The 23,150-nt window shown below is 47.2% G+C and overlaps 1 protein-coding gene across 6 annotated transcripts in view; it reads right to left on the reverse strand.

The window, feature by feature from the left end:
- Window positions 1-23,150, reverse strand: part of SNPH (syntaphilin) — a 42,165-nt gene that overhangs the window by 14,150 nt on the left and 4,865 nt on the right. The window lies entirely within an intron of this gene.

Consider the following 23,150-nt stretch of genomic DNA (forward strand, 5'->3'; position numbering starts at 1 on the left):
AGCAGCAATCCTTCAAGGCCGGCTTTGTTATTGCATTTGGGCCCAAGGTCACACAGCTGCAGGTGTGACATGCTCTGGCTTCTGGTCAGCCTGGCTTCACTAACAACTCTCCCACCTTCGCCCCTGCCCTTCTGGCTTTTGGGAGGATACAAAAAGGAGGCTGAGCCTTCAGGAGGACTTTCCAGCAGAGGCAGGACTCATATCTGAGGATGGGCTCTTCCAAGCCAGCGTGAGTGAGTGTTCTAAGGAGCCAGGAAGGTCCAGGCAGAGTGCTAGGCCCAGTCCTGGGAAGCAGGCAAAATGCCTGGTTTGTCTTAGAGCTGTGTGTGGCCTTGCTACAATGAGGGCCTTGTCCCAGCTGTCCCTGCCACTACCTTGCTTGGCAACCCCACACCTGCCTCCTCTTGAGTTCCCTCTTCCTTCCTCCCGGGTGTGGGGGAGGGAAGGGGATGGCATTTGTACCTGGGTACAGCTAACAGTCTCCTGGGAACCCAGAGCCAGCTATTCATCAGGGACAAAGGTGGAAGAGGCATTTCCCCTACTGGGATGGGACCTTGTAGGCAGGGTCCCTCATGGGAGGGCAGAGGCCACCCAGGCCCAAAGGGAGCCACTTCTCAGGATCTCACTCAGAAAACTCAGTGTGCACCCTGTGCTCTCTCAGGTCCTCCCTCCCTTCTAGGCCCCAGAAAGGAGGCAGGTTGCCATGGTGTTTGTCACTATGCCACCTGCTTAGCCTGGAGTCCCACAGGCCTCTCCCCAGGTGGCCAGAGGCTGCCACTTGGAAAGGAAGGTAGAAAGAAAACCCTCTAACTGCGGGAAGCTGGGCTGATAGTCTCTCATCATTTTAGCTCCAGAGTAAACCCAGCCCCTGCCCTCACTGAACTTCCCTCCACTTCCCCATCTTGTCCACACCATAGCAACCCTGCTGCATCCACTCCTTTGACTGCTCCCTCAAATGCTCAACACTTCCTAAGCCCCCCAACAATGGGGGTCCAGGGAGCAGGAGACTAATGACTGCAGAAATCGATATGAACTGCTCTGGGCTAAATGCCACCTCTATCGCCCTTCAGCTGCATGCCTTGGGCAAGTCACACCACTTCTCTGAGCCTCAGTGCCCATACCTGTAACTGGGGCTGTAATGAGCACACCTCACATGGTTACTGTGAGAATAACGTAAAATAATGTGAGTACGGGGCTTGGGCCAGTACCTATCACACAATAAACACTAAAACATGGGAGCAGCCAGTATTTTGGAAGTAACATGAAGTGAACTTCAAAACAGAAACACATTCAAGGCATAATAGTGTATTCAGGAGGATCCAGGAATGCTTCCCTACACAAGGAATTTGCACTGCATTTTGAGGGATGAATAGGAGTTCACCAGGCAGCAGCAGCAAATGGGAGGGAAGGAGAAGCCTGGACACAGGCAGTGAGTGACAGCTGGCTGCTTGGAAACTAGGGAGCCCAGTGAGGGCAGAAGTACAGTGGGAATGAGGCTGCAGGAGGAGGGGGGAAGGCCACACAGAGCCACCTAAGCCAGGATCTTGTCCTGTGCGCAACAGGAAGCCATGCAAGTGCTTTATAGGAAAGGGGCACAATCATATTTGCATTTTAGAAAGTTCCTGGGTAGGCAGCCTGTGTGGAAAGGGAGGGATACCAGTTAGGAGGTTACCAACCAGGGGAGAAATTAGGAGGGCCTGGGCCAGGGTCATGGCAGGAACAATGGAGAAAAGGGCCTGGATCCTGTTCAAAATTCCTTGGAAGTCCCAGATTAGGTAAAAATCAGAGCAAAGCTCTTGATGTGGCTGTTTAAGGCCCTCCCATTGACACCTTTTCCAACTGGCTCTCTGATACATCCGGGAGACTTCAGCTAGTCACTCCCAAATCTGCATCTCTACATGGGCTGTTTGTCCTGTCTGCAGCACCTTCCCTGTCTGTCCTCAAGCATACGTTGCACTCTTTCTTTAGGCCCCACCCACAGCCTTTCCACAAATGACTTCTCCTATCACTGTCTCGGCCACTTAGGATGCTATGCCTTGGACCAAAACTCCGGGAACACCATCCCCTGGGAAATTTCATAAAAACAAACCCAGTCAACACACAATTGTTGGTAACACAATGTTTTAAACAAGCACATTGGATAGACCAAAGAGTCAGATTAGATGGTCTCTAAGGTGCTCTGGATCTAACATTCTCTAATTCCAGGGCTGTTAATGAAATTATGGGCTTCTCATTGATGCTTCCTTCTCCTTCATTACTAGGACTTTTGGGTCTCAGTTTCCACATATGTAAAATTAGGAAGCTCCATTCTTCAAAGAGACATGATAGCATTTTACTCAATCAACAAGTCATGGGGGAAAAACCAGGTGCTTGGGTTAATCTAATATTCCAGCTAAGCAAAAGTCCCTGTATGTACTATAATTTATCTTCTTTCAAAGAATTAGCCATTGATACAAGAAGAAAGCTATCCTAAAATCCAAGGGAACAGAACAATCTGTGTCTGATGACTCAAACCACTGACAGCTGTGGAAAGCAGAGCGTTGCAATCAACAGAGCAGAACTTGGGAGGGATCCTCTCTTTGCCAAGGCAACACTAGAACGCAGAACATTCCACCCATCAAACAGCAGAGCGCCTGGTGCTCCTAGAATGCTAATGCAGAGAGGTGGGAATAGAAGACAGGCCTGGGAGTGTTCCAGAAGCTGCATTCTAGATCTCAGAAGATTAGCACTATCAGGGCTATTCACAGCTGAGGAGTTCAGTAAACCCTGCACTGACTATGGCCTCAGCAGCCACTATGTGCCTCTGCTCCTCCTTTGTCAACAAAACCAAGGATCTTCCTTCCAGGACTTGCTGGCATTTCTCCACCTTGCTTCCTGTTTCCTGCACAAGCCACCCTCAAATCTGGGACCACAGATGAGGTGCCATCCAACTTCTTCTCACTGTGGCAACCCCAACACAGCGGCAAGGCAGACGCACAACTTGGCCAAATGCTGTGAGGAGGTTCCCCAGGCAACCAGGATAGGTTGAGGGCTGAGGCAGCTGCTACACATGACGTGTCTCCAGTCCTCAGATTCTCCTTAGACTCAGACTCCAGAGCTGAAGGGCATTGAGCCTAGGTCTTCAAACCACCCCAGAGGACTTGCCTCTGCACCTACTGAGAGGGGTGGCTCAGGCCTCCTTCCCCATTTCACCTGAAGAGGCTCCTCTCATATATGTTTTACATATGGAAGGTGTGAAGTAAGACTACTTTTTTAAAATGAGTTTTCAGGTTAAAAATCTATGGAATACTTATTTTCCACAATGAGATATTGCTTTACATTTACTTGGATGGCTAGCATGAAAAAGATGGACAATAACAAGTGTTGTCAAGGAGGTGGAGAAGTTGGAACTCTCATGCATTGCTGGTGGGGATGTAAAATGATGCTGCTGCTATGGAAAACAGTTTGGTGGTTCCTCGAAAAGTTAAACATAGAATTGCCATATGAACCAGCAATTCTACTGCTGGGTATATACCCCAAAGAATGGAAAATAGATGTTCAAACAAAAACTTGTATAAGAATGTTCACAGTAGCACTATTCTCAATAGCTAAGAGGTGGAAACAACCCAAATGTCCATCAAAAGAATGGATAAACAAATGTGATGCGTCTATGCAATGGAATACTTAGCTATAAAAGGAATGAAGTATTACTGATCCATGCTACAACATAGATGACCCTTGACAACATTATGCTAAATGAAAGAAGCCAGATACGAAAGGCAACATATTGCATGATTCCATTTATATGAAATGTCCAGCACAGACAAAAGCATACAGAGAGAAAACACACTGGAAGGGAAGAAGAAACAGAGAATGACTGGTAATGAGAATGGGATTTCTTTTTTGGGAAGATGAAAACTTTTTAGAAGTAGATAGTGGTGATGGTTATATAATTTTGGGAGTATACTAAAATCCCTCAGTTGTACATTTTAAAAGGTTAATTTTTCTTTTTTTTTGAGACAGAGTCTCACTCTGTTGCCCGGCTGGAGTGCAATGGCACGATCTTGGCTCACTGCAACCTCCGCCTTCTGGGTTCAAGTGATTCTCATGCTTCACCCTCTCAAGTAGCTGGGATTATAGGCATACACCACCACACCCGGCTAATTTTTGTATATTTTAGTAGAGATGGGGTTTCTCCATGTTGGCCAGGTTGGTCTTGAACTCCTGGCCTCAAGCAATCCACTCTCCTTGGCCTCCCTGCTCCCAAAGTACTTGGATTACAGGTGGGAGCCACTGCATCCGGCCATTAAAAGGATAAGTTTTATGGAATATAAATTATATCTCAATAAAAAACAAGTTTTTAAAAATACATGTAATATATATTTTATTTTATTTTTCTTAGAGCCAGGGTCTCACTCTGTCACCTAGGCTGGGGTACAGTGGCAAAATCATAGCTCACTGTAGACTCAAACTCCTGGGCTCATGTGATCCTCCTGCCTTAACCTCTCTAGTAGCCACCTCACCTGGCTAATCTATTTTTTTATTTTTTTAAAGGTGGGGTCTCACTATGTTGCTCTTGGTGGTCTCAATCTCCTAGCCTCTAGAAATCTCCCAGTGTCACCTCCTGAGTTGCTGGGATTACAGGTGTGAACCACCATTGCCCTGACTCCATTATATATACACACACACGTGTGTGTGTGTGTGTGTATTTAAATGAACCGTTGTATTAATAAAAAGACAGGCATGGTCCAGAAAGGGGTAGGGACTCTCCCAGAATGGCTCAGCAAGTTGCAGCAGAAGGGGAGCAAGAGTCAGTGCTCCTGCCTCTACCTGACTTCAGGTAACTGGGCCCAGGATGCTTACCTAGAGCTCCTGACTCTGGGTCAGCCTGGAGGAGACAGGTTGCCCCTAAAGCTCTTGCATATTCACAACTTCGTTGAATCCTCACAAGTTCCCCATAGAGGGAGGACAGGTGGAGACTAGTCCATCTGATCTATGGCAAACCTGAAGCCCCAGAGGTTACAAGAGTCACCAAGGGCTGGACCCTGGATTTCCAGGTCATGGGCACCTGCATTTCTATTGCATCATGAAGGTCTCATAATACAGTAGACCTGGGACACTTATCGTTCTGCTGCATAAAAGAAAAAACCTTCTTTTCCATGAGACTCTAAGATACCACAATGGAGATGAGCAGGTATATACCTGCATTTTGGGCTGCTCATGCTTCCATAAAAGCAGGACATCACAGACATAAGAGGTAAGCATACTCTAGAAAGTTGTTTAAAAAGAAATTCTTGGCCAGACACATGGCTCACACCTGTAATCCCAGCACTTCGGGAGGCCGGGGTGGGTGGATCACCTGAGGTCAGAATTTCAAGACCAGCCTGGCCAATATGGCAAAAATCTGTCTCTATTAAAAATAGAAAAATTAGCTGGGCAAAGTGGTGAGTGCCTGTAATCTCAGTTACTCGGGAGGCTGAGGCAGGAGAATCACTTGAGCCTGGGAGGTGGAGGTTGCAGTCAGCCGAGATCACGCCATTGCACTCCAGCCTGGGTGACAGAATGGAGACTCCGTCTCAAAAAAAAAAAGAAAAAGGAAAAAAAAATTCTTGTGCCTTCTTCCTAACTAGTGACTCTCCCTGTTCCTCTAAGAATCAGCCTCACAGGCAAAGGAGAAGCCCTTTCCATGAAGAGCACTGCTCTTTCCTCTTCCAACAACTGCTGCATCCCACCCAGCAGCCCAGGTGCTATGCAAGCCCACCACTGAGAGACCCGCATGTCCTCTGAGCTATATCACATCATCCCTCTTGGTGACCTTGGGTCTTTGACCTCTGTTCGTCTCAGCTATCTCATGCATTCACTCAGGAAGGCACCACCTTCCTGGCCCTGCCTGTCTCTTCGGGATCCAACCAAGGTAATGAATGGAGGGATGGGGGCAGTTCTTGGGAAATTAGAGGACTGAACATTTCTTGCTATCACTATTACCTGTCAAAGGAGATCTCTCTTTTTCCCTTCTTCAGAAATAATTCTTGCTTTATCACCTCAGGGGACGTCAGCAGGCCCAGGCGTGAGTGACTCTGAAGTGACTGGCAACCTCTGCTAGGCCAACTGACCTGGGATGGCTTTCCAGAGCAATGTCTGGCAGGCCTCCTGTCTGGGTAGGGAGTAGTAGGGGGAGCACTGGTTCCCATGCTTCCACCATCCCAGCTGCTCCAGGGCTGCCCCTCTGCAAACACCCATGGAGAAATGTGAGGAACGGAGGGGCAGTGGTGCCAGCCCCAGCTTGGTGGCTGCCTGGCAAGTGGCTCCTGGCAGATGGAGGCCCTTCAGCAACCTTGGCCACAGCATATGCTTCCCTGGGTTTCCTGACTGATAGAGCTGTCAAGCCTCAGTCCGGCTTCTCTCCCCTCCCCCTTCTCCCAAGCTTCCAGCTCTAAAGCATCACAGGATGAGGAAAATGGTGAGACTTCCATCCCTATAGATTCTCATTTTTTTTCCAGATTTCTGCCTTGATTCTTAGGATCCTGGAGTCATGTCCGTAATCCCCTGGCATTTACCCCAAGTACCAACAGAGACTAACACACTCTCAGAATCAGAATGGAAAGGATCTGGAGTAGACCTCATCACAACCTATCATTCTATAGAGAAAGAAACCAAAACCCAGAAAAACCATGTTAGTTGCCTGAGGTTACCCAGAAAGTCAGGGACAGAGCCTGGGCTTGGGGCTAGACTGCTGAATCTAGCAGTGAGGCTTCTGTACCACAACCCTTGCCCTCACCAGGGCAAAAATAAAAAAAAAAAATCAGAACAAAGTGTACCTTTTCAAGTAAAGAAGTCTTGGAAGGAAGGCCTAGGGGTATGACAGGAGAAGTCCTGACCATTTTAAGGCAGCTCATAAATGACATGCAAAAAAATATGCATTGAGACTGAGGCCCAGGGAAGAAGGAAATATCCATGCTGACCACAAATACATCGTGGCAATAATGACATTGAGACTCAATTGCAAGTTTCCTGACCACTGATGCCAACAGGGAAAGTATGCTCAGTTTTATTGTTCTCATGGTTATGGGAGGGCAGGAAAAAAATTGGTTCTTTGGGAGAAATAAAGATATCCCTAAAATGAATGTTAGAAGGAACATTTTTGCATAGGGTTGGCTGCAGGGCAAGATGATGGTCCACTGGGAGTCTGCAAAGCGGGTCCTAAGGAAAGATGGTGCCCTCAGAGCTCCCCAAAGTTGCCCTGTGTGTGCTATGCTTTGCTCATGTGAGACTGAAGGACACATGGAACACACAGATCAAAGGACTAAAGGGATGTGGAGATGTCATCTGCTCTGCCTGTGAGGACAGCCCCTTTCCACAGACAAAGCCCCCACGCAACCTGAGATCAGAGAGCTTCCTCATTCTTGGTAATACAAAACAAGAAACCACATGAAATCACTCAGGCTCTCTCTTGCACTTGCATTCCCTCCCTGTCACTCGTGCACACACACTCTCTTTCCTGGCATTTCATGACAATCGAGTCCCAACTGCCACATTTTCTAGACAGAAAAGTGAAGACTTGCCAAAGGCCACAATGGAGCCGTAGAAGCAGGGCCAGCTCATTCTAATCCCACCAACGGTTCCAGGCATGCCGCTCCTGTTGGAAGCCAAGGTTCATCTATCTTCCTGCAGCTCCCAGGGGCTCAGCAGGGAGACACGGAGCCCTGCGCACCCAACCATGCCTGTTTTAGCCCAGGAGCCCATCTCGCAGCAGCTCCTTCATCTCTCCTCTCAGCTCCCTTCTCCCTCTCCAGCTGCAGCTGCCTGCTGTCCTCAGCAGCTGATCGCTGTCCACCTGATTCCCAGTGGCACTTCCCCATGCCATGCTGAATTCTTTCACCTTCGATAAGATCCAGGGCCTCAACAATGCCCAGTGTGGCTCACACTTGCTGGAAGAGGGTGGGTGATTAATAAATGCCTCTCCTAATAAGTTCTCCTTCTCTGGAGAAGCTGCCCTACCTCTTAATTTAGCCAAAGTAAGCATTCAAAAATGTTTTAAAAGAGAGATTCTACAAACAACTATGTCCTATTTTAAAGGCCCTTTATCTTTTATTTTTACTTATTTTTATTTTTTTGAGATGGAGTCTCGCTGTGTCGCCCAGGCTAGAGTGCAGTGGCACGATCTCGGCTCACTGCAATCGCCGCCTCCTGGTTTCAAGTGATTCTCTTGCCTCAGCCAGTAGCTGGGACTACAAGTGCCCGCCACCACCCCTGGCTAATTTTTGTATTTTTAGTAGAGATGGGGTTTCACCATATTGGCCAGGCTGGTCTCAAACTCCTGACCTTGTGATCTGCCCAAAGTACTGGGATTACAGGCATGAGCTACCGCGCCTGGCCACCCTTTATCTATCTCAGAATGAGTTTTCCCCTTTTACTGAGAAGCAGACTAACCTGACAGAAAGAAACCTTGGCTTGAGCATCAAATGCAACTGAATTTTAGATCAAATATGACTGGATTTGGAAATTTGAATTCCAAACTCCACTACTTACCATCTTTATGACAGTGGGAATGCCGCTTCACTCCTCTAAGCCTCATTCTCCTTATCTGTCAAATGGGGCTAATTACAGTTGTGCATGAGTATAATCACAGCGAGCAATAACACATGTGAAATGCCTAGCAAGGACCTGGCATAGGGACAGCACTCCATAAATAGCTGTAATTATTTATTTGCCTGAATATATTCTTATTCTTAATGTTATTAATGTATGTTACATCTTTCTCCCTGTTCAAAATCTTAATCTGAAATACTATACTAGTTTGTATCTGAGAGGTTCCTGACTACAGATTCATTTTATGCTTTCTTTTTTTTTTCTTTTTTCTTTCTTTTTTCTCGCTCTGTCGCCCAGGCTGGAGTGCAGTGGCCGGATCTCAGCTCACTGCAAGCTCCGCCTCCCGGGTTTACGCCATTCTCCTGCCTCAGCCTCCTGAGTAGCTGGGACTACAGGCGCCCGCCACCTCGCTTGGCTAGTTTTTTGTATTTTTTTAGTAGAGACAGGGTTTCACCGTGTGAGCCAGGATGGTCTCGATCTCCTGACCTCGTGATCCACCCGTCTCGGCCTCCCAAAGTGCTGGGATTACAGGCTTGAGCAACTGCGCCCGGCATTTTATGCTTTCTTAAGTCTACTTGCAAAAAAAAGAAAAGGAAAGAAAAACCCCAAACCAGTCATTGGAGACACGGACAACAACAGGACTTCAGGACATCACCACTTTGGTCTAACAGAGTATCTCAAAATTAATACATCCAAAATATGAATTTCTGATTTTGCCTTAAAAATCTGTTTTTCTGCAGCTTCCCTCATTTCAGTTAATGGCAATCCCATCATTCCAGTCAGGTAGGCCAACACTCTCACATCTATCAGAAAAACTTGTCAGCTTTTATTCTCTGCACAGTATATGCATTTTACAGATGAGGAAACAGGCTGACACAGTCACAGAATCTGACACCTTTCAGCATCTTCACTGCACCATCCCTGGTCCAAGCCACCACCATCTCTCTCCCGGATGATGCAGGTCTCATTATCTCCTACAAACTCTACCCAGTTGCTCTTTGGCTGATGTAAAGTTCTGTGCATCCCTCCCCTGACCCCCGCTTATCTCTTTGACCTCATCACCTCTCCCCCTCATTCACTCTGCTCTAGCCACCCTACCTTCTTGCTCATCACGTCCTCAGGGCCTCTGCACATGCTGTTCCTTCTGCCTGGTATGCTCTTCTCCCAGATCTCTGCCCCGTGTTCAGGTTTTTGCTCCAAGGTCACCCTCTCAGTGAATCTTCTCTGACCACTGTGTTTAAAATACAACCCGTCCTCCCAGAGCACTCCTCTTTCTTCCCATGCTTTGTTCTTCTCCACCGTCCTTAGCAAAGGCTAACATATTTATGTATGTATTTATTTATTTTATGTCTTTAGAATATAAGCTTCAGAAAGGTAAGGATAGATGCCTATTTTATGCTTTATTTAGTCCCTTGTGCCTAGACTAGTGCCAGTCCACCACAGGCCCTCAATAAATCTTTGCTGAATGAATAACGGGGTCTGCACTGATTTGGGTTAATGTCACCACCCAAGTAAGTGTAGGCTTCTTAGCAAGTCAACAAAAGGGGGTTGGGAAAAAAAAAAAGCTTTGTGGTACTTTGTCAGAGTTCTTACCAGAGCTCTTGCTCTTATAACTGGTCTGTGTTGTTTGTTAGCGGCCTGGCATTGGAGTTTGGAATCTCTTTTCTGGTCCAGTCTCATTTTATAGCTAGAAGATCTGAGGTCAGCGTGGGGGTGGGTGGCACTTGCCCAAGGCCCCAAGTAAATCAGCAGTGGGGCCAGGACTGTAACCCCAAGCTTACAGCTCTGAATCCAGGGCACTGGAATGTTACAAGGAGGCTGAGAACGCAGCCTTGCAATGTTCTTTTGGTTGGTTCCCAGCTGTCAGGTAAGAAGAATGGGCTACTTGGGCTGAGGGGAAACCCTTTTCAGGAAAAGGCTGGTGGGGCCAGCGAGGTAAAGCAGAGAGCACCAGCTCTGGCTGCATGCAGCTAAAACCTTCCTTCTTCCCACTTGCTGGCAAACACTGATCTCCCCAACCTTGTAAAATAAACTCAGGGAAAAGGCTCAGCCTACATTGGCTCTGTTGACATAGCACTCTCAAGTGTCCCTCTCATTCCCCTTTCCCCAGAGCAGGCGTCCTAGGGACCCCTGGCGTGATGTAAAGAGCAGGGGCTTCATCCTAGGGCAGAATCAAGCTGGAAACCAATTCTTAGCATAGGGCTGACCACGAGCTTTAACTTCATCTGTAAAATGGGGTTTCAGTCGTGAAGACTGAACTGAGTGGCACATGCAAAGAGCCTGGCGCACACACTGCTGGATGAACAGTAATTTCTTTCCCGTATGTTATAAACCAAGGCCCAGAGACAATCGAGTAACTCATCCCAGAAAGGTACCGAACTAAAATGGGCTCCCTTAGCTCCGAGTGGGTAATTTTAAAGTTTTAAATACAGTTGTAAACGTAGTACATACCCATTTAAAAGCCTTCCAGTTTTGCTATTCAAAGATAAACCACTGATTAATTTGACTGCTGCCCCTTCTCAGGCCTTTTTCTAAGCACAGATATTTTTAGGGGGTGTGGGGTTGTTATGTTTACACAGTTATAGCTGTGGCAAAAACATAACTTGTATATTTTCAAAATGTACCATAGTTTAAGAATCGCCCATGTGGCATATCCTTTATAAAAAGTATTTTATGGGCTGCATGGTATTCCAGATGGGTCCATCATGGTTCATTTAGCCTCCCTCTCTGCTGAACATTTAGGCTTTCTATCAAAAATAATGTTACAGTAGGTATCTTTGTGAATAATTATTTTCCTGTATTTAGAATTATTTCTTTAGGCTGGTTCCCTGGTGATGGGTTTATAGGGTCAAAAAGTATGAATGTGCTGCCAAACTGCTTTCCTGAAGGGCTAGGTTGCCTATTGCTTCTCCCACCCATAATGTACACCCATTAGCTGGGTTTTCTATGTGATCAAACCACCAGCACTTAGCCAAAGCCTTAAAAGGCAAAGTGTTCAAGCTCAGACATACAAATCATCCAAGATGATTTTTCCATGTCTCTCCGGCCTTGTAGCAAGTATCTTCACCTCTACCCTCCACCCTGTACCCTCTGCCCCATGGCAATGCAGGCGGGGAACTGAGGCCGAACTCAGAAATGGCCTAGCTCCAAGATTGAAAGCAAGCTTCCCAAAGCTACTCCCCCTTCTGATGACAGCATTTCCTATCTGTGTGGCAGTTCTGGCATGGCTGTTTCAGTCAATATTTACCAAGTGTCTATTGTGTGCCACTTCCTCCTCTGACAATAGTCCCATAATCAAAGCACATGTGAGTGAGGGATTGGGCAGAAGAGAGAGGGACTCCTCTGCAGAACTCAGAAGCTGGTGCCCTTGAGCAGAGCTCTGGAGGACGGGTGCATAGTTGTTCTCCAGGTACCCAGGAGCTGCCCGTGGAGGAGCATTCCACATTCTGTGCAGGAACAGGGGTTAGCATTTACAGAGTCATGAAGAGTAAGAGAGCTACAGGGGGCTGGGTACTGCTAGACTACACAGTGCAGGGGCAAAGGGAGAATAGATAGAAGGGCTGAACCTACAGGAAAAAGCCTTTTGAGCCCACAGAAAAAGTTCTGGTCAAGTTTAAGGTCAAAGTCGGGTTTACAGTTCAAGGTCAAGGCAGGTCTAAGGCTCAAGGTCAGATTTATATTATAGACGATAACCCTGTACCAGATCTGCCAAGTATGGACTGGGAAGAGATGAGAAGAAGCACCAGGACAGAAGGTGAAGGATGATGAAGTTTTAATGAAGACTATAGAAGTTAAAATGAGAGTGGAGGTGAGGAGGTAACAGAAGTAAAGGTGGCTTCAAAAGAAATTTAGGAAGTAGACTCTTGAGGACCCTCAGAAGAGATAGGCCGTAGGGAATGAAGGAAAGGGAAGAATTGTGATGACACCCAGGCCTCTGCGTGGGTTAACTTTGCTGCCTACCCAATGTTCTATCCCTCCTCCCTCAATAATAGAACCCTATTCAGGGGTGACAAGATACCTAGCTTAAAACATACAAACACACACCCCACTCTACCCAGAGTTGCTGTGACAGTTCTGGGCTGTGAGTTGTGAACAGCAGCACCCCGGGCTTGGGAACCTGGCTAGGTAGGTGTCTGCTATCCTGCAAGGGCTAAAAGAGGAATGGGCATCATGCCTTCAGAGGCTTGGAGTCTTCCCAGGTGCTAGGAACAGAGCTGGATTCGGAATCAAGGCTTAGTAAACACCTGCTGAGGGAAGTCAGGCAGCCAAACAGATGACCTGACAGTTCTGAGAACCCCATCCCATCAATCCAGGAACCAGGAAGAGGGACCCTGAGAGAGCTCCATCCTCTCACCCTCTTGGGACAAAGCCTGGTATGGTATGGAGACCACAGTGCTTGGGGCCAGTATGCTCAGCCCTGCCCCTGAGTATGACTTATACCTAAGGCATACCGCTCTTACCTCTGGGTCCCTCAGTCTGCTCATCTATAAAGTGGAGATAACACATCCCACCTCATAGAGCAGTTGTGACAACCCGACCTCTGTCTGCCTTGTCAGCCTCATTTCCCACACACCTCCTTTGCAATTCATCTTGAAAATTCACTGAACTTCTGCCTATGCAGTGCCGTCTTCCTGGAAAGCTCTCCCAAGCCTCTTCAGCCTACTTATTTTCCAAGTTCAATCCAGGCCTGAATGCTTGTGTGTAGCCTTAAGGGAGACAGAATTCACAGCTGGAGCACATCGTGCACCAATAGGATACAGGCTGTTTACACACATCCCCACCTGTAGACCACAGTCTCCCACCCCTTGGGAGTTACTGAGCCTACATATATACGTGCATGCACACACGTGTATGTGATGCTGACGAGCTGAGAAAGAGGTCTGGCAGAAGAAGTCACAAGGTCCTCGTCCAGGCACCACATAGCTCAGAGCAAAGCAGTAAAGCTGTGAGCACTGCTCCGGCCAGTGCATCCCCCAATCTGGTCAGTGTGGAGCTCAACAAACCTTCCTTCCTGAATAGATAGCCTCTCCATCTCTGCCTCCAAAAGGCCTTTTGATGGCATTGGTGCTGACACATGCTCCTCGCCCTTGCTGTTGGGAGGGTCGGCTGGAGAACTCTACTCCAGCCTCTCAGCCACAGGAAGGCACTGCTGTGCACATCCTCACAAGATGAGGGATGCTAAGTTACCTTACTCACCCAGGGTCACAGGAATAAAAGGCATCAAGGGCCAGCCAGGCCTCTCTGGACATCAGAGCTGTTTGTGGGCTCTGACACTAAACCTTCATGGCATCTAAGGGACTTAGGTTCCCTGTTTGCAAAATAAGACTGTTGAGACCTGTGAGCTTCATGTAGGTCCAGGTACTATCCTTCCATGATTCTTGGTGGTAGAAGGGAAGAACTGAATTCAGAAGCTGGAGTCTGGGCCAGGCGCAGTAGCTCATGCCTGTAATCCCAGCACTTTGGGAGGTCGAGGTGGGCAAATGGCTTGAGTACAGGAGTTCAAGACTAGCCTGCCAACATGGTAAAACCCCGTCTCTACTTAAACATACAAAAATTAGCCAGGCGTGGTGGTGTATGCCTGTAATCTCAGCTACTTGGGAGGCTGAGGCAGGAGAATCGCTTGAACCCAAAAGGCAGAGGATACAGTAAGCTGAGATCGCACCATTGCACTCCAGCCTGGGCAAAAGGGCAAAACTCCATCTCAAAAAAAAAAAAAATCTGCCAAGTATGGTGGTGCACACCTGTGGTCCCAACTATTTGGGAGGCTGAGGTGGGAAGATCACCTGAGCCTAGGAGGTGGAGGTTGCAGTGAGCCATGATGGTGCCACTGTACTCCAGCCTTGGTGACAGACTGACAGAGTGAGACCCTGCCTCCAAAAAAAAAAAAAAAAAAGAAGCCAGAGCCTCTCAGGAAACTAGTCTTTCTGTCAGTGTCTCTCTCACCCACTCATACACACTAATATGAAACTTCCACAAGGCACTCTAGGGCTAGCCCTACACCCTGGGAGAATATATTTGCAAAATATATATTTAACAAAGAACTTATATCTAGAATGTATAAAGTACTCTCATACAACTCAATAAAAAGGCCAACGGCCCAGTTTTTAAAAATTAATGGGCAAAATACTTGAACTGATACCTCACCAAAGAGGATGTGTGGCTGTCAAATAGACACAAAAAGATGCTCAACAGCATTAGTTATTAGGAAAATGCTAATTAAAGTCATAAGAAGATACCATTACAAACCTATTAGAGTGGCTAAGATTAAAAAGACTGACCATACCAAGTACTGATGAGGATGTAGAGGAGCTGAAACTCCCATAATGTTGCCAGTAGGAATGTCAAATGGTACAGATGCTTTGGAAACACTCGGGCAGTTTCTTAAAAAGTTACATATATATTTACCAAATGAATACCAAAAAGAATACCAAAGCTATTCTTCTCCTAGGAACTTACCCAAGAAAATAGGAAAGTATATGTCCCTTGAAAGATTTATACACATACATTTATAACAGCTTTACTTGTAATAGTCAAAAAACTGAAAAAACTAAATGTCCATCAACAGATGAATGTATAAACAAATGATGATTTGTCCTTTCTCCATACTATGGAATATGAGTTCAAGATCAGCCTGACCAGCATGGTGAAACCCTGTCTCTACTAAAACTACAAAAAATTAGCCAGGTATGGTGGTGCATGCCTGTAATCCCAGTTACTCAGGAGGCTGAGGCAGGAGAAGTGCTTGAAGCCGGGAGGCGGAGGTTGCATTGAGCCAAAATCATACCACTGCACTCCAGCCTGGGCGACAGAGTGAGACTCTCTCCAAAAAAAAAAAAAAAAAAAAAAAAAAGGAATAAACTATTAGTACATACAACATGAATCTCAAAATAATTATGCTGAGTGAAAAAGTCAAACCAGAAATGTGCATATTATTCCATTTATATAAACTACTAGAAAATGCGAAATAATCTGTACTGACAGAAAGCAGATCAGTCATTGCCTGACGATGAATGGGGAGGAAGCTTTTGGGGATGGTGGAGATATTCACTCTCCTAATTGTGGTGATGGTTTCATCAGTCTAGAAATATGTCAAAATTTACCAGACTGTACTTTAGGTATGTGAAGCTTGCTGTATATCAACTATATTTCAATAAAGCTAGAAGGAGGAAGATGGGAAGGAGTGGAGGAAAGAAAGAGAAGGCATAGCAAACAGGAGTCGTCTTAGGAAGCCAGGCAAACAACACAAACAACACACACACACACACAGACACTGACACACAGACACACACACAGACACTGACACTCATACACAGATACACACACACAGACACACGCACGGACACTGACACACATACACAGATACACACAGACACACTGGCACAGACACATACACATAGGCACACACACAGAGAACACACTGACACACACACAGACACAGACACACACAGGCACAGACACACACAGGCACACATACACAGACACGCACAGACACTGACATACACACACACACACAGACACAAGACACACCCACAGATACACACACAGACATACAGGCACAGACACACACACAGGCACACACACAGACATACACACAGATACACAGGCAGACACACACACAGGCACACACACAGACATACACACAGATACACAGGCAGACACACACACAGGCACACACATGGGCACACACTCAGGCACACATACACAGACACAGACATATATACAGACACAGATACACACAGACACAGGCGCGCGCACACACACACATACACACACACAGTACGAAACTCCCACATGGCTTCCACTCCCAAGGAATCCCTCAACCCAGGATTCCATCTGATAGGGACACCAAAGCTTCTTGTCACTCACTCAGCATTTTTCTAGAATGTTTCCTGTGTACCTGGTTTGTGCTGGGCACTGGGGATTCAGAGACAAATCAAACAATCCTTGCCCCAGGAAATTATTTCTAGCAGCTGTGGTAGAGCCTTCCCCAAATTCGATCTAAACATTTAGCCGCATGCCCCTAATATCCCAGCCAGATTCCCTTCACAGGATCCCTTGGAGTCCTTCCTCCTGGGCCTGATTTTGTTTCTACCCTTGCCACCTCTTGGGAGAAAGCCTTCAATTAGTTCACAACTCCAGCAGAATTCTGTCTTTTATCTGTGCAAAACAGACACCCAAGCTGAACCCCAACTGATTTCTAATAATTGGCCAACGAGATCTGAGTCAAGTCTTCACAGAATTGCAAAAATGCTGGACAGGAAAGAGTCTGAAGGTTTCAAAGCCCAACATCCACCTGACTGAAGTTCTGTTTCTCGGAATAACATTCCTGTTCTGCAGTCACCCGGACCCAGTTAGAATACCTCCAGTGAGGAGGGAGCTCACTATGAAATGAAGATGTGCTGGCGCTTTGGGAAAGTAGAGAAGTTATAAAGAGATTCCTATACAATATGGATGGAAGGGTACTGGCGTTTATTAAGAACCTACTGTGTCTAATAAATAAAGCCCCTGGGCTAGGTAGGGGCTTTACACATAGAATATTTCTAATCTAGTTTAACTCTCATGCCAGCTTTGCTGTCAGGAGGCCTGGGTTCTAATTATGATGCCCATTTTTACTATTGAGGTACTAAGGGTCAGATAAATTAAGTGACTTGCCCAGTCTCAAAGTCAGTCCATGGCAGAGACCAAGACAGCAGTTCAAGTGTATCCAGCTCCAGCCTGCACTCTCTGTTCCCAACCACTCAGAGAGCAGGGCAAGGGGGCCGGTGCTGCCTGGGCTTGGATCCTGGTCTTTTTCATCTGGATGGCTGGCCTCAGGGATTCCTTACAACACCGACCTCTGCCAGGCCTAACAACCTCTGAGGCCTTCTCTCTTAGGCACACGGCCCCAGAGCGAGGAGGCCCTGTTCTGTGGAGGGGGAAGGGGCTCTCCAGAAGGAAGCCACAGAGAGTTGGCTCAAATGGTCCACAGCTCCAATCTGGGCCCTGGGTGCCACCCAGGGAGGGCTGGTCTCTGCAGTCACGGAATAGGAGGGTGTGGAGGGGTCAGGTCCCCTCAATCCTCTGAGAGCACAGAGCTTAGACTGGTGACTAAGAGCCTGGGCTCTGTGAAGGAGCTGTGGGAGTTGGAAGGGGGTCCCCTGAAAGACAGTTTTTGAGCTGGGGCCTTGAAACAGATCTGAACATGATGAGATAGCCGTAGTAGTAGGAAGAAAATTTCAGCCAGAGGGAACGGGGCAAGTAAAAGTAATTGAGGTAGAAAGGAATGGCAGGGAGGAAAGACTGCTGACCTGAGGTAGAACACGTCCGAGGGTCTCTCAGGGACTTTTCTGAAGTCATAAACCATCAAAATGTCCTTCTCTAGCTCTTAGGCCACCTCACTCCTATCAGGTGCAGGGCTAGCAACCTTGGTGTAAGAGCCCACCTAAGCTTTGAGGAGGAAGGAATGCACATTCACAGGCCTAAGAGAACAGAAATGGGGAGAGGAAGACAATGAGAAAGCAAAATGAGGGGCAGGGAGAGTTTGGGCTCTGGAATCAGGTATTTGGTAGCTCAGCCACCGTGCAAGATCTGTGGGACCATGGACAAATTGCTTAAATTTCCTACAACTCAGCTTCCTTTTCTGTAATAACGCTTTCCTTACCTGGGCTGTCAGGAGGATGCTATAAGGTCACATATCCCCTGTGCCTGACATGTAGTGTAGCTGTTATCATTAACCTGGACAACAGTCGGGACTTAGAGGGTCAGAAAAGCAACCGAGGCCCATAGAGACAGGAGGAAGCAGTGTTTGTGGGGACATCTGCTATATACCAGGCTCTTTCCCACAGAGGACAGCAACAGATCATCCCATCTCCTCTCAGGCAGGAATAATCGATTTCTCCTTGGTGGATGAGAAAATGGCCCAGGGGGTAACACAATTTGTCTGAAGTCCCAGGCTAACAAGTGGCAGAACTGGAAATGAGCCAGGCCTGACTCTGAAGCAGCGAATAGCTCCCAGAAGGCCCAGGGCGGCTTAAGTGGATGGAGCTGAGGCTCCTCCCCTTTTGGCTCTGAGCCCCAAAAGTGGGGAAGGTGGCTACTGTCAGAAGACGTAGGTTGCCTCATGACGTTTGCCTCACAGCAGAGGTGATGTTTAGCACACCCTTTCTCCCTCTGGGGCTTGATGTCCAAAGTCTGCCACTTCTGAAAGGGAGGCTGGAAGGGGGGCGAATCTTACAATGCAGACAGAGGGGATGTGTGGGAAGTAAGACAGGGGAAGTGGTTCCAAACTGGCTGCCTAATGAGGCTTTGGGGAAAACGCAGGACCCAGGATTTACTGTGCCTCTGTTTCCACCATTTTAAAAGCCAGAAAGGACAGGGAGCTGCCCTTTGCTGAAGGGCACCAGACCGATGGCCTAGCCAGACTAGAGAGCTCAGTGTCCTCAGACTCACTGTCCTTACACAGTCCTCCTCCGCTCCCTTCCCGAGTGCCAGCTCTCTAGATCCTGTTCTAGTTCCTCCTCTTCCTCCGGGAAGCCTTCTCAGATAGTCCCAACCTACGGCTACTCTTTCTCCTGGGAATGCCAGTGGCACCCACTGCTTGCCTCACCTGTGAACAGCCCTATACTAGGATTCCATATCCTCTGGGTTACAGCTATCAAGCACAGCCTTTCCAAACTCCATCCTATGGCAAGAATTCCTCCTAGAACATCCAGCCCTATGTGAGCAGCCCAGAGATTAGGTGCCAGCTCTCAAAACACATTGTTTTGTTACTAGATTTTTTTTTTTTTTTTTTTTTACAATTTTCTCCCTTTTATCCCTTGAACTGAGCCAAATTTTGCCTTCCTTGCTGGCACTTGCAAGGACTGGTCTGGTATCTGTCTCTCAGGGCATGCAGAAGCTCACAATCTCTCCCATGCCTGCACTTTGAATACCTTTACCCTTGAAAACTACTATTCTGTCACTACAGTGTGGGAAGCCACATTCTGTATACTTGTGTGGGAGTCCTCACCCCACCCCTTGTACTTATATAACTTTGGGCCAGTTTCTTCCTTCTAGTGGTCCTAGTTTCCTCAACTGTTAAAAAACTTCCTATCTTACCAAGCAGCACAGCGCCTCATCTGTTGTATGTGTTCAACAAATGGTAGTTTAATTTATTTTTTGTTCACTGATCACTTCTTATTTTTTTTTTTTTTTTTTTTTTTTTTTTGAGACGGAGTCTCGCCCTGCTGCCCAGGCTGGAGTGCAGTGGCGCGATCTGGCCTCACTGCAAGCTCCGCCTCCTGGGTTCACGCCATTCTCCTGCCTCAGCCTCCTGAGTAGCTGGGACTACAGGCGCCCACCACCACGCCTGGCTAATTTTTGTATTTTTAGTAGAGACAGGGTTTCACTGTGTTAGCCAGGATGATCTCGATCTCCTGACCTCATGATCCACCCACCCTGGCCTCCCAAAGTGCTGGGATTACAGGTGTGAGCCACCGTGCCTGGCCCACTGATCACTTCTTTAGAGGCAGTATGGCTTAGAGGGAAGAATGCAGCTCTGATGCCAAAGAGACTGGCATCCAAGTGTAGGCTCTGCTGCACAGCCGCTGTGTAACCTTGAACAAATTTCCTCCCCTCTCTGAGTTTCAGTGTCCTCCTCTATAAAACAAGGATAACAGGCTGGGCACGGTGGCTCAAGCCTGTAATCCCAGCACTTTGGGAGGCTGAGATGGGCGGACCACGAGGTCAGGAGATGGAGACCATCCTGGCTAACACAGTGAAACCCCGTCTCTACTAAAAAATACAAAAAAAACTAGCCGGGCGAGGTGGCGGGCGACTGTAGTCCCAGCTACTCAGGAGGCTGAGGCAGGAGAATAGCGTAAACCCGGGAGGCGGAGCTTGCAGTGAGCTGAGATCTGGCCACTGCACTCCAGCCCGGGTGACAGTGCGAGACTCCGTCTCAAAAAAAACAAGGATAACATATGCTAAGTGGGTCCGGCTTGGTTGACTGCTTCTTTTTTTCTCTGACCCATCTGTATGTTGCCTTTCTTCTGCATCTGCCCAGTTTTCCAGGCTACCAATAACGCAGCTATATCACTGTGTGGCAGGCACACTGCTGAGTGCTTTAGATGAAGATTCCATTAAATCCCCATCCACCCTCTAAAATAGGTGCTAATGAGGGCTAGCACCTCATACTCAGAAGACACAGTCAAAGGGCAGCTGTTGTTAATATTTCTATGTGTTAGGCCCTGTGCACCACCCACATACCTTCCCTCCAACCAGGCTAAATAGCTCCCTGAGGGTAGGGACCACATCTTGGTGCCTGTGTGTAGAGCAGATCCTCAGTATACGTTGGTTGAATGAATGTATGTAAATACTTCTTTGAATTCCTTCACCATGGCCAGAATAGAACTTTACCATGACAGGTGCTTGATGAATATTTGATTAATTGGAGCCACAAAGAATGTAAACTGTCATCAGTGGCTTTAATCTGAATCCTAGAAGGCCCTGAAACTGTAGTAGGGTTCCTTCTGCTAATTAAGAGCTCCTCTGAGGTCCTTCTCTAAGAATACTCTAGGCTGTCTCTGCAACCAGATCCCAACTTTTCCTCTGCAGGGACCATGTGTGAGATCTGTCCACAGACAGACTGCCTGCTGTCCAGACCACAGCACAACCCAAGGAGAGGGAGGCAGAAGTGCTGCTGCAAGGCCGGCGTGGCTTCCAAAGAACAGGAACTACCCTACCCACTGAGGACCTGCTAGGAGCCTCTCTCCACCCCTCTTTCTCAAAGGTGGCTTCTGTGCCAGGCTGCACAGGCCACCAGCCAAGTTCCCTCTTCTGAAGCTGCCGACCAAGCTTCCAGAGACCCTGTGGTAGGGAGGTGTGGCCAGGGCCAGCTTCAAGGGGTATAGAGGTATCTGGAGGCCTCAATCCTCAGAGACTCAATCCTGACTGCTGCCGAAAGGGAAGGGACACCACCAGGGCCTGTGAAGCAGGGGGAGCCAGAAGCAGAAGATCACAAGCTGCCAGTCAGGCTAAATGCCCTAGCCTTGCAAACAAGGCATTCCCTGGCCTAGGCTGCTTTTCCAGCCTTCTTTCCTTTCTCTGCCTTCATCTGTGGGTCAGCCAATAATGACTGAGCACTATGTGCCCAGTATCTAAAACTTTACATCTGAGGTCACAAATGGATGGCCGGCCACACACACATTTTAATATGTGCATTTAAAAATATTGGCTAATCAGCTACATTTTTAAAAATTAGGAGATGTCACAAAAAATGCAGATTTCTATCTTATAAATCAGAAGATCTGACAATATTGGGCACACGTTCTTGTAGGCAAGAATGGTGGGAGCAGGATAGCAGCTGCCTCTTTCAAGCAAGCACTTTCCAATTTGCTACAATACCCAAACAGCCCAACCAGCCTGTTTTACCTTTGTAGACAACTACATTTGACATCCCTTGCTTACCATATTTCATTTTGGTGTAGAGACTTCCTAATAACCTTAGGAGACAACATCATTTCCCAGTTTTACAGATGAGGAAACAGAGGGAAAAAATAACTGGGCCAAGATTCAAACCCCAGCAGCCCAACTTCAGAGCCAAACATGAGAACACTAGTCTGTGGCAAAATGAGGAAAATACAGACAATGCAGTGAGTTTTTAACAAAGCAAAATGTATTCAATTTGAAGGAATACCATTTTTCCCCTGATAACATGGCCTCATTACTTGGGGGAATAGAAATATTAAAATAATAGAAATAAAATATTTCTCTTATTATATGACAATGATAATAAAGAGAACCCTACGTGTCATCTGAATGTCCTCATCTGGTAAAATAAAAAGCTAGCTAACTGAGGATGGATTCCCAAATGCACTGATCTTTGTGAAATCTAAGTCCAAGACCCACTACTCTACTACAGACTTCCTGTACCAGTATGACAGCAATCTTCTGTTACTCCTCTTGGTTAAAACAAAAAACAAAAACTCATAACTTCATCTAACCATATCTGCATCATGCTATTTTTGAAGAGGTGGCTTTTGAATTGAGCCTTTCCCAAGCCCTCTCCCTCCAGCAAATCCACAGAGCATTTGTTCATGCCTCTTGTTATGTTTATTATTCCTCAAGTTACAATTATATGTATCCTATCCACCCTTCTACCCCCAAAGTCATTACAGAACAGAAGAAAGACACTTTGGAAAGCCAAGGCAAATGGATTGCCTGAGGTTAGGAGTTCGAGACCAGCCTGGCTAACACGGTGAAACCCCGTCTCTACTAAAAATACTAAAATTATCCGGGTATGGTGGCGCATGCCTATAGTCCCAGTTACTCAGGAGGCTGAGGAAGGAGAATCACTTGAACCCGGGAGGTGGAGGTTGCAGTGAGCCAAGATCGTACCACTGCACTCCAGCCTGGGTGACAGAGCAAGACTCTGCCTCCAAAAAACAAAAAGAAGAAGAAGAAGAAAGAGTTTCTGAATTGTTAGCCACTCAGAGCTAGAAGGGCTCTTAGAGATCATCACTCGTGACTCCCATTTTGCAGCCTTAGAAAAGCAAAGGGTCTGACCTAAGGCCACCCAGTGGGTCAATGGCAGAGCTGGGGTGAGGACCCAAGTCTCCTGACTC

The sequence above is a fragment of the Macaca mulatta genome, chromosome 10 (assembly GCF_049350105.2).
Source record: "Macaca mulatta isolate MMU2019108-1 chromosome 10, T2T-MMU8v2.0, whole genome shotgun sequence".
Classification (NCBI taxonomy): Eukaryota; Metazoa; Chordata; class Mammalia; order Primates; family Cercopithecidae; genus Macaca; species Macaca mulatta.